Source organism: Ranitomeya imitator, chromosome 3 (genome assembly GCF_032444005.1).
Source record: "Ranitomeya imitator isolate aRanImi1 chromosome 3, aRanImi1.pri, whole genome shotgun sequence".
In the NCBI taxonomy this organism is placed as follows: domain Eukaryota; kingdom Metazoa; phylum Chordata; class Amphibia; order Anura; family Dendrobatidae; genus Ranitomeya; species Ranitomeya imitator.
The window spans coordinates 761,423,918-761,434,635 of NC_091284.1; positions in this window are offsets into that span (position 1 = coordinate 761,423,918).

Consider the following 10,718-nt stretch of genomic DNA (forward strand, 5'->3'; position numbering starts at 1 on the left):
ATGACGTTTGGTATCCTTGTAATCATAACAATCTGTACAATACATTGAACATATTATTTATGGGGAAACTACAGCTCAAAGGGCAAAGAAACAAGACTTCACATGGTGACGTTTATATATATATATATATATATATATATATATATATATACTAGCTATTGAACCCGTTCTACGCCCGGGTGGCGAGCATTTATATTGGTATATGGTCTCCATCCTGGTATGTGCTGATCCATCCTGCGCCCCCATTCTGTCATGTGCTGCTGCCATCCTGCACCCCCATTCTGACATGTGCTGCTCCATCCTGCGCCTACATTCTGTCATGTGCTGTTCCCATCCTGCGCCCCCGTTCGGTCATGTGCTGCTCCCATCCTGCGCCTCCATTCTGTCATTTGCTGCTCCCATCCTGTCATGTGCTGCTCCCATCCTGCGCCCCGGTTCTGTCATGTGCTGCTCCCAACCTGCGCCACCGTTCTGTCATGTGCTGCTCCCATCCTGCGCCCCCGTTCTGTCATGTGCTGCTTCCATCTTGCACCCCCGTTCTGTCATGTGTTGCTGCCATCCTGCACCCCCGTTCTGTCATGTGCTGCTCCATCCTGCGCCCCCGTTCTGTCATGTGCTGCTCCATCCTGCGCCCCCATTCTCTCATGTGCTGTTACCATCCTGCGCCCCCGTTCTGTCATGTGCTGTTCCCATCCTGCGCCCCCATTCTGTCATGTGCTGCTCCCATCCTGCACCCCCGTTCTGTCATGTGCTGCTCCCATCCTGCACCTCCATCCTGTCATGTGCTGCTCCCATCCTGCGCACCAGTTCTGTCATGTGCTGCTCCCATCCTGCGCCCCCGTTCTGTCATGTGCTGCTCCCATCCTGCGCCCCGTTCTGTCATGTGCTGCTTCCATCTTGCACCCCCGTTCTGTCATGTGCTGCTGCCATCCTGCGCCCCCGTTCTGTCATGTGCTGCCCTATTCTGTCATGTGCTGCTCCCATCCTGCGCCCCCGTTCTGTCATGTGCTGCTCCCATCCTGCGCTACCGTTCTTTAATTTGCTGCTCCCATCCATATGCCCCATACGCTGCTCCATAATATATGCCCCGTATCAGGTGGGGTAAGTAACAAATAGCTGTGGCATGAAGTGCCACAGCCTCATGCCACAGCAATTTGTTATTTGCGCCACCTGATTCCTTTCCGCCGCCATTTTCTTGGTCCTCCTGCTGGCGGAATCGGCGCCTGCGCAGTCTGTGCTTTCCGGCGCCATTTTCTTGAAGACACACTGCAGTGTGTCTTCAAGAAAATGGCGCCGGAAAGCGCAGACTGCGCAGGCGCCGATTCCGGCAGCAGGACCAAGAAAATGGCGGCGGAAAGGAATCAGGCGGCGTAAGTAACAAATTGCTGTGGCATGAAGTGCCACAGCTTCATGCCACGGCAATTTGTTACTTACGCCATTCCTTTCCGCCCATTTTCTTCGTCCTCCTGCTGCCGGTATCGGCGCCTGCGCAGTCCGCGCTTTCCGGCGCCATTTTCTTGAAGACACACCTGAAGAAAATGGGCGGGGAGGAAAGGAATGGCGTAAGTAACAAATTGCTGTGGCATGAAGTGCCACAGCATAATCAGGGCGCAAATATGTGCACGGTGTCCCCCTGCTTCTGACCCCCTGCTCCCGACCCCCTGCTCCCGGCAGTCCGCGCCTTCCGGCGCCTTTTTTTTTTTCCCTAACACTCTATAATGTAACGCTAGGAGCGTCGCGCTTGCGCAGTCTATAAAGGCTTCGGACAGAGTGACGCTCCCAGCGTTATAATATATATATATATATATATATATATATATATATATATATATATATATAGATAGATAGATAGATAGATATATATATAGATATATATATATATATATATATATAGATAGATATATATATATAAAGTTATGGCTTTTAGAATTGGTGAAGGGTGAAAAAAAACTTTAAACCATCTGAACAAGTGCATTACAAAAATGTCCAAGTGCATCCATGAAATGTACAGTATGTTTGCATATATTTTATATATGCTTGTGTATATGTGTATTGGCTGTTTAAATCCATGTGTAATGTATTAACATATCCATATTTTTTTGGACAAGATGGTGGGGCATCCTGGGGTGGGCCCATACATACGTACTGTCCGGTGGCAATTCAATTTCATCATCCACCTCAGTATAACGCTACGGTCACACCAGCATATCTTCTCTCGTCCAAGAGATTTTGTCCTATTATGCTTAATCACACTCTGATCAGAATTTGATTACAGCGTTATCATAGAGTGATCCGATTGCGTAGAGAAAAATTGTAAAATCCATAAAGACACTCACATTGGACAAATAAGATTAATTATAACTGGGGATGTGAGAAAGAGCTGACACTTCAACATCCATTGAAGTAGGACATCCTGCCATGAACAGGTAATTACAACAAGGAATCTGGTAAAAGACACCTACCGAATCTAGGATTTGCATACTCCGAGGCGGAGAAGTACACTTCCAAGGCAAGAGCTTCCTCTGTTCAAACGAATTATCACAGACATTCTGGAGTCAGTGGTCAGTCATAGATATTGGATTTTGCATCAATCTGATAATTATGGGAGATATATTTTCAGCATTGTGCCGAAGTGACAAACATAACGCATTCACTCACATCACCATAAATCCGGACTAAGGCCAGTGTCACTCTTGCAGCTGCAATGTGAGAAACTCATGCGAGTCTCTCACCTCGATGCCCGGCACTGCCGCTGGCACTTGGGACCAGAGTGTGTGGCAGCATGTATTTCTATTTAGCTGAATGCTCCGGTCCAAGCCACCGGCGGCAATGCCGGGTATTGCAGTGAGAGACTTCCGCGAGTTTCTCGCATTACAGTTGCAAGTGTGACACTAGCCTAACACCTATAAGTTAATATCAGCCAGATGGCTGATGCTATCCATGCCATGTTTCATCTCTATAGAAAGGTAAAATGGTAATAGGAAACACGACAACAATATCTGGGACCTCAAAAACCTTCATAAGAAAGTAATTAAGGTCTTACTATTATTACAAACCAAAAAACCCTAGACCTCTAAAATGTAACCTTTATTGATATAGATTTAAAAAGGTATATCACATAATAGTAGTTATCAAAAGAGTGCAAAAAAAAAACAAATTTGAGTAGGAGGGGAGAAAAATTTACCCTGGACTCACCCTTCCTACCAGCGGAGGTTGGCACCCTAGTTGTTGACGTAATGGCGCCCCCAGTCAACATCGGCAGCCCTATAGGCCCTCCTGCACCCTAATAAATCTTACACTAAATATACACAAAAAATACACACACATACAAAGAAATACTGTAGAATGTAAGCCCGCAAGGGCAGGGTCCTCGCCCCTCTGTATCAGTCTGTCATTGTTAGTTTGTTTACTGTAAGTGATATCTGTACTTTGTATGTAACCCCTACTCATGTACCATGGAATCAATGGTGCTATATAAATAAATAATAATAATAATAATAATAAATACTCAATGTAAAAATTATCTCGTAGTGCCAGGAGAGATATTGCGACCAAAATCGGGTGGCAAAATAAACAGAAAAATAACAGCAAAATGACCTATATCAAATGCTAGGGCCAAAGTCTGTAATGCGAGTGACCTCAGGGACCAGGGATTCATAGATATTTTGACTGAAAAAAAAACCCTATACCTAATAATAGGGCCAAAGTATAAAATGCTGATAACAATGTTACAGTTTTAAGTGGTAAAATTAAGTCACTATGCCTATTGCACTGTACCCTTAAATTTTAGATGGTTTTATAACATACACATTATTTGTCAAATGACATGTATATTGATTAATGAATACCTTATCTAGCAGCGGCAAATGCCGCATTTAATATCTCTGTTGCACAATGCCCATATACTTTTGTCAAATGATCTACTATGGGTGCCCAATCAGGTATTGGCAGATGCCATGCTTCAATAATCATATTGCATAATGCCCATCAAAAAAATCATCTGCCATTTTTACAGGACAAGATTCTAACCAAAAAATCCACCAGTTTCTTGTTGGATTATTTTACGGTCCCAATCTAATTTAATGCACGCTTCCGGCCATCGGGCCAGAAATACGCGCACCAATGACCCCGTCACATGATCGGGGGTCATCGGTTCGTCGGCATAGCAACCAGAGGTCTCCTTGAAACCTCTATGGTTGTTGATGCCGGATTGCTATGAGCGCCACCCTGTGGTCGTCGCTCATAGCAATGCCGTAATTCTGCTGCTACACAGAGGCGTTTTCAGCATTGCCTCTATGTAGCAGAGTCGATCAAGTTGTGGCAGCTTCCTGCCTCCCATGGAGGCTATTGAAGCATGCCAAAACTTAAAGAGAAATAGTTTTAAAAATATGACAAAATAAAAAAAAACTAAAAGTTTAAATCGCCCCCCTTTTGCCCCATGCAAAATAAAACAATAAAAAAAAGTCAAACAAACACATATTTGGTATCGCCGTGTTCAGAATCGCCCGATCTATCAATAAAAAGAAAGGATTAACCTGATCGCTAAACGGCGTAACGAGAAAAAAAAGTAAAAATGCAAGAATTACATTTTTTTTTTGGGTCGCCGCGACATTGCATTAAAATGCAATAACGGGCGATCAAAAGATAGTATCTGCACCAAAATGGTATTATTAAAAATGTCAGCTTGACGCGTAAAAAATAAGCCCTCACCCGACCCCAGATCACGAAAATGGAGACGATACGGGTATCGGAAAATTGCGCAATTTATTTTTTTTAAGCAAACTTTGGAATTTTTTTTACCACTTAGATAAAAAGGAACCTAGACATGTTTGGTGTCTATGAACTCGTAATGACCAGGAGAATCATAGTGACAGGTCAGTTTTAGTATTTAGTGAGCCTAGCAAAAAAGCCAAACAAAAAACAAAGGTGGGATTGCATTTTTTTGCAATTTCACCGCACTTGGAATTTTTTTCCCGTTTTCAAGTACACGATATGCTAAAACCAATGATGTCGTTCAAAAGTACAACTCGTCCCGCAAAAAAAGAAGCCCTCACATAGCCAAAAAAATAAAAAAGTTATGGCTCTGGTAAGAAGGGGAGCGAAAAACGAAAACGCTAAACCGAAAATAGCTCCGGTCATATTTCCTTTGTATTTTAGGCAATATACATATTATATATATATATATATATATATATATATATATATATATATAAATATATATATATATATATATATAGTCTTTTTGTTATTATAACCGTTACATAAAGGGAAGTGAGATGATGCAAAAGTGGACTCCCAGAGTATGAGAAATAAGATTCTCTGGTCTGATGAGTTGAAGATAGACCTTTTTGGTGATAATTCTAAGCAGTATGTGTGGAGAAAACCAGGCACTGCTCACCACCTGCCCAATACAATCCCAAAAGTGAAACATGGTGGTGGCATCATCATGCTATGGGGTGTTTTCAACTGCAGGGACAGGACGACTGGTTGTCATTGAAGGAAACATGAATGCAGCCAAGTACAGAGATATCCTGTATGAAAACCTCTTCTAGAGTGCTCTGGATCTCAGCCTTGGCTGAAGGTTCACCTTCCAACAAGACAATGACCCTAAGCACACATCTAATATAACAAAGGAGTGGCTCCAGAACAACTCTGTGACCATTCTTGACTGGCCCAGCCAGTGCCCTGGCCTAAACCCACTTGAGCATCTCTGGAGAGACCTGAAAATGGCGTCCACCAACGTTCACCATCCAACCTGACGGAACTGTAGAGGATCTGCAAGGAAGAATGGCAGAGGATCCACAAATCCAGGTGTGAAAAACTTGTTGCATCATTCCCAAGAAGACTCATGGCTGTACTAGCTCAAAAGTTGCTTCTACTCAATACTGAGCAAAGGGTCTGAATACTTATAACCATGTTATATTTCAGTTTTTCTTTTTTAACAAATTTACAAAAAATACTATTTTTCTTTTTTTTCAGTCAAGATGGGGTGCAGAGTGTACATTAATGAGAAAAAAATAATGTTTTTGAATTTACCAAATGGCTGCAATGAAATAAAGTGAAAAATTTAAAGGGGTCTGAATAGTTTTCGTACCCACTGTAGAGCAGGTCCTAGAGGGATCCATAACATCACTTCTAACTTCCTCTAGCTAGGAGTTTCAGGCGGCTCTGCATTCATCTGCCAATCTAGAGATGTTGAGTGACCTCACAGAGAAGCCCATTATTATGCTATTGGGAAAAGAGCCCCCGAGGACGAGCGAACCAGATGGATCCACCCCAGGGAGTGTTAGGAGCAGGCCCAAGGGGGATGTAACCACAACTGCTGGAGTCAAAGGGACGACTAAGGGCAAAAAGACAAGACGGAAACACGGAACCAAAGGAATTAGGAAGGTAGACGGAACCAGAAAGACCGGGAACTAACAATGGCTTGGAGCTGAAAGAGAGGGAAAATGGAAATAGTTAGGAGGGAACCGTTATGTGACCAGGCTAGGAGAATAAAAAGAACCACGAAATGCTGGAACGAAGGACTGCTGAAGACACAGAACTGACAGACAGACCGAGCAGAGACAGAGCAGACAAGAACGATAGAACACAGGACAAACTGAGAGATCGGAGGACCCAAATAGGCTGAGACATGAAAGGGGTGAACTGGACAGAGCCAGAGAGAGCAGCAGAGACTCGGGACCTGGGGACCAGGAAGGACACCAGCAGTAATGCAGGTGCCGCAACGACGATACACAGGGGTCTTACCTCAGTAGACGCCGAGCTGAAATACCCAGTGGGCGCTGTCATGATGGGGCAGATGCACCAGGTCACGACATCCCAGGGAACCAAGCGGCGGAAGAAGCGTGGCCGCGCATGCGCGAACAGCTGAAGCGCCATGAGCCCGAGAAGTTGGGCAGAGAGCAGCGAGGGACCATGTCGGAGGTGTGCAGGAAGAAGAGAGATGGGTAAGGACCTGAAGACACCCATCTCCAAGTCCGACAAGGAGAGGGAATTCTGTGACCGGGGGAGGTTATATCTGGAGACTGTTCCCTGTAGCCCCCAACAGGAGTGGCTGAGGGAAAGACAGCTGGCCATGCCTTATTGGTTTAGGGATGAGTTGTTGCAGATTGCCCATGAGATTCTACTAGCTGGAAACTTGGGTATCAGTAAAAACAAGGTACAGCTGTCCCACCACCTCTATTGGCCTAAAATAGGGACAGATGTTGCAAACTACTGCTGCTCCTAAGTCATGTGTAATGTGTCAAAGAGTGGGGAAGTCAGGCCTGCTCCCTTTGACATTGATAAAGGAGCCATTCAAGAGGATTGCTGCAGACATCATTGAGCCGCTGGCCATCCCCAGAACCTCTAGAGAACATTTCAACCTTACTGTGGTAGGCTATGCTACCCAGTACTCACAGGCAGTGACTCTGTCCTCAATTAGGACCAAAAAGCTGGCAGATGCCCTTTTGGCCAAATTTTCTGAAGTAGGATTTCCCCAGGATATGCTTACAGATCAGGGGACTCAGATCATATCTTGTGTAATGCAAGCCCTCTGTAGGAAAACACATGCAGCACATGGTGTCAAGTTCGTATCACCCACTGACCAATGGTTTGTGTGTACGATTCAACGGTACCCTTAAGCAGAAGATTAAGATGCTGGTTGAGTCCCATGAGCGCGAATGGGAGCGGTACCTCTTGGATGTCCTCATATGAACTCGAGCGTGGGAAAATATTCTGAAAATTTCCCAGGCTCGAGTTCATATGAGTTCATCCAGCAGAGGGCGCATCACCGCGACTCGAGGTAACTACAGTACATTCCCCTGCATTCCATCCATTCACCAAGTTTTCACCAAGTTGTAAAATGATTTAACCCCTTCAGATGGATTTACAGCGTGGGACAAGACTGAACGACGGAAGGTATGGAATATTGTTGTTTTTTTTTTTTTAACTTTGTTCCAGGTGACAAGGGTCTTCAGGTGGATTAAAAGTATAATAAAATATTAAAACACCATGTATCTTTATTTCATTAAAATACTTTGTAATAATGTGTGTGTGTTTTATTAACCATTTCGTAGTATTGGATTAATAATGGATAGGTGTCATAATTGACGCCTCTTCAGTATTAACCTGTCTTAATGTCACCTTACAATAGCAAGGTGACATCAACCCTTCATTACCCCATATCCCACAGCTACACAGGAGTGGGAAGAGAGTGGCCAAGTGCCAGAATAGGCACATCTTCCAGATGTGCCTTTTCTGGGGTGGCTGGGGGAAGATGTTTTTATCTAGGGGGGGGGGGGGGGGGGGCAATAACCTCTCCAGGCTATTAATATCTGCCCTCAGTCACTGGCTTTCTCACTCTGGCGGAGAAAATTGCGCGGGAGCCCACGCCAATTTTTTCTGCGATTTAAACCTTTAATTAAATAGCTAGACAGCCCAAATTTTACACCAAGACACTTCTTACATTACTAAAGAGGAATATGTAATAAAAGAAGGGATATGAGATGGTTTACTGTATGTAAACCATGTCACATATCATGTCGGGTTTGAGAAGGAGATTGGAAGAGCCGGCAATTGAATTACTGGCTTTTCTGCTATCTAGCGCTGTATGGTATATATATATATATATGTCTCACTGACATATATGTGTATATATATATATATATATATACCCCTATACTATGTGTAGACATTTATTCTACCTATTCTACTGTAAGCTGTCAGTATGATTTTACTGTACACCGCACTGAATTGCCGGCTTTTCTATAGAACACCGCTGCGTATTTCTCGCAAGTCACACTGTTGGTCCGTGTGCAATCCGTATTTTTCTCGCCCCCATAGACTTTCTTTGGCGATTTTTTTGCGCAATACGCTGACAAACGCAGCATGCTGCGATTTTCTATGGTCGTAGAAGACCGTATAATACGGATCAGTAAAATACGGCAGATAGGAGCTGGGCCGTAGAGAATCATTGTACCGTATGCAATCCGTATTTTCTGCACCTCTCATACGTCCGTGAAACTCGCTAGTGTCATGGCAGCCTTAGAGAGATATTAGTTGTAGAATCAGACTATACCCAGTGTTCTGGCAACTTTACCTTAAAGGAAACACAATAATCGTGTTGCAATTGGGAAGAAAAAAAGTTTCACAAATGCATTTGAGGTTTGGAAACTTCCGTTTGTGGCAGTTAAGATTAGGTAAGACGGAGCTTTGCTGACCGCACACATCCTTTCTAAGAGTTTTGCAAACAGGACACTTTACAATTTGGTTCTTCAAAGTCTCAATTTATGAAATTCAGGAAGGCAGCTAGTCATGGAGAGAAACCACCCTGCAGAGACAGAGCAGGGGTCTAAATGACCATATTGCGAGTCATAATAAATCTTTATAACTATAAATTACCGTAATCAGCTTGAATCCAGAACAACCTGGAAAAGGGCTCAGACATGCTGTAGAGTGGCCATTTAAGATAACTAGGATATAGGAGTCCTTCAGGGTTCCTCCGAGCCGCATGTGCGGCGCCCCAGGGTCCTGGTCGTCGCAGTGGTATTGCTTTCCTCTCGGTGAGAGTGATGCTACGTTTGGAGGCAAAGAAGGATAACTGCATCCAGGTATCACAAACATGCAACACATTTCACACTCCAGGCCACCAGGGGGAGCTCCTGACCCTATTTATTAGGTCTCTCCCCATATATAAATAACTGGTAGTCTGTAGGGAGAGTTAAAGGTTCCAGACCAGAATCTGAGGAGGATGGAGGGTTAAAGGAGCTGTGCATGCCCTCAGAGCTGTAGCTCCTGGGAAGAGACATTGAAAGGCAGAACTGTATTGCAGCGAGCGTGAAGGAAGTCGAAGCAAGGGAGAGGATACCAGAAGGGGACCAGCCCCGCTCAAGATGTCTCCTTCTGAGGCGCAAAATCCCGGTAGCCGGAACACCGAGGGAGTAAGGACCTCTACGCCTTATTTCAGAGACCGGCAGGACAGCTAATTGCAGGTTACCTGTCTGCACATACACCCAGGAGGCACGGTGACAACTACAGAGCCGGGTTATCTAAGATACCCTATAAACAGGCTCAAGTCACCAGTCATATGGGTTTTGTCCTATCCTATCCGGGGGACAGAGAGAGCGAAATATCGCATCTGTGAGACTCTTATGTGAAGCCATAGGCAGCAAGGGACTACACTACTACAGCGCAAAGGAAGGCTACTGATTTCCACCTGGACAAGGGAACTCTGGACTTGCCTCCAAACCGGCCGGACTCTGCCTGCCCTGTGATCTGGTGCCCTGGACTGTGGATGCTGAAGTCTTCAGTAAAGGTAAAGAGACTGCAACCTTGTGTCCTCGTTCTTCACTGCGCCTCTCACCATTCACCGTCTACACACCGGGAAGCCCTGTGGACATACTTCACCTGTGGGAAGGTATACCATCTAGATGCCATAACATCACCTCAGAGGACTCCTTAAAACAGCGTCGGTCACCCTGACCGGATACCACAGGTGGCGTCACGAACATTCCCCTTAAAAACCTTTCCCTTTTATACGGACGTCCCAGGGCCACAGACCGGGTCAGCCACCGTGACATGCCCTGTGAACCGCAGGACCCGGTACCGAGTATGCCACTGCCCTTGGGGGGCGATTCACATGTCTAGGTTGGCACACTAGTCCCAGGTGTTAACGCAGCAGGCAGGAAGCAATGGGAAAGCAATGACTTGGCACACACAGGAGCAGAGCCGGACTG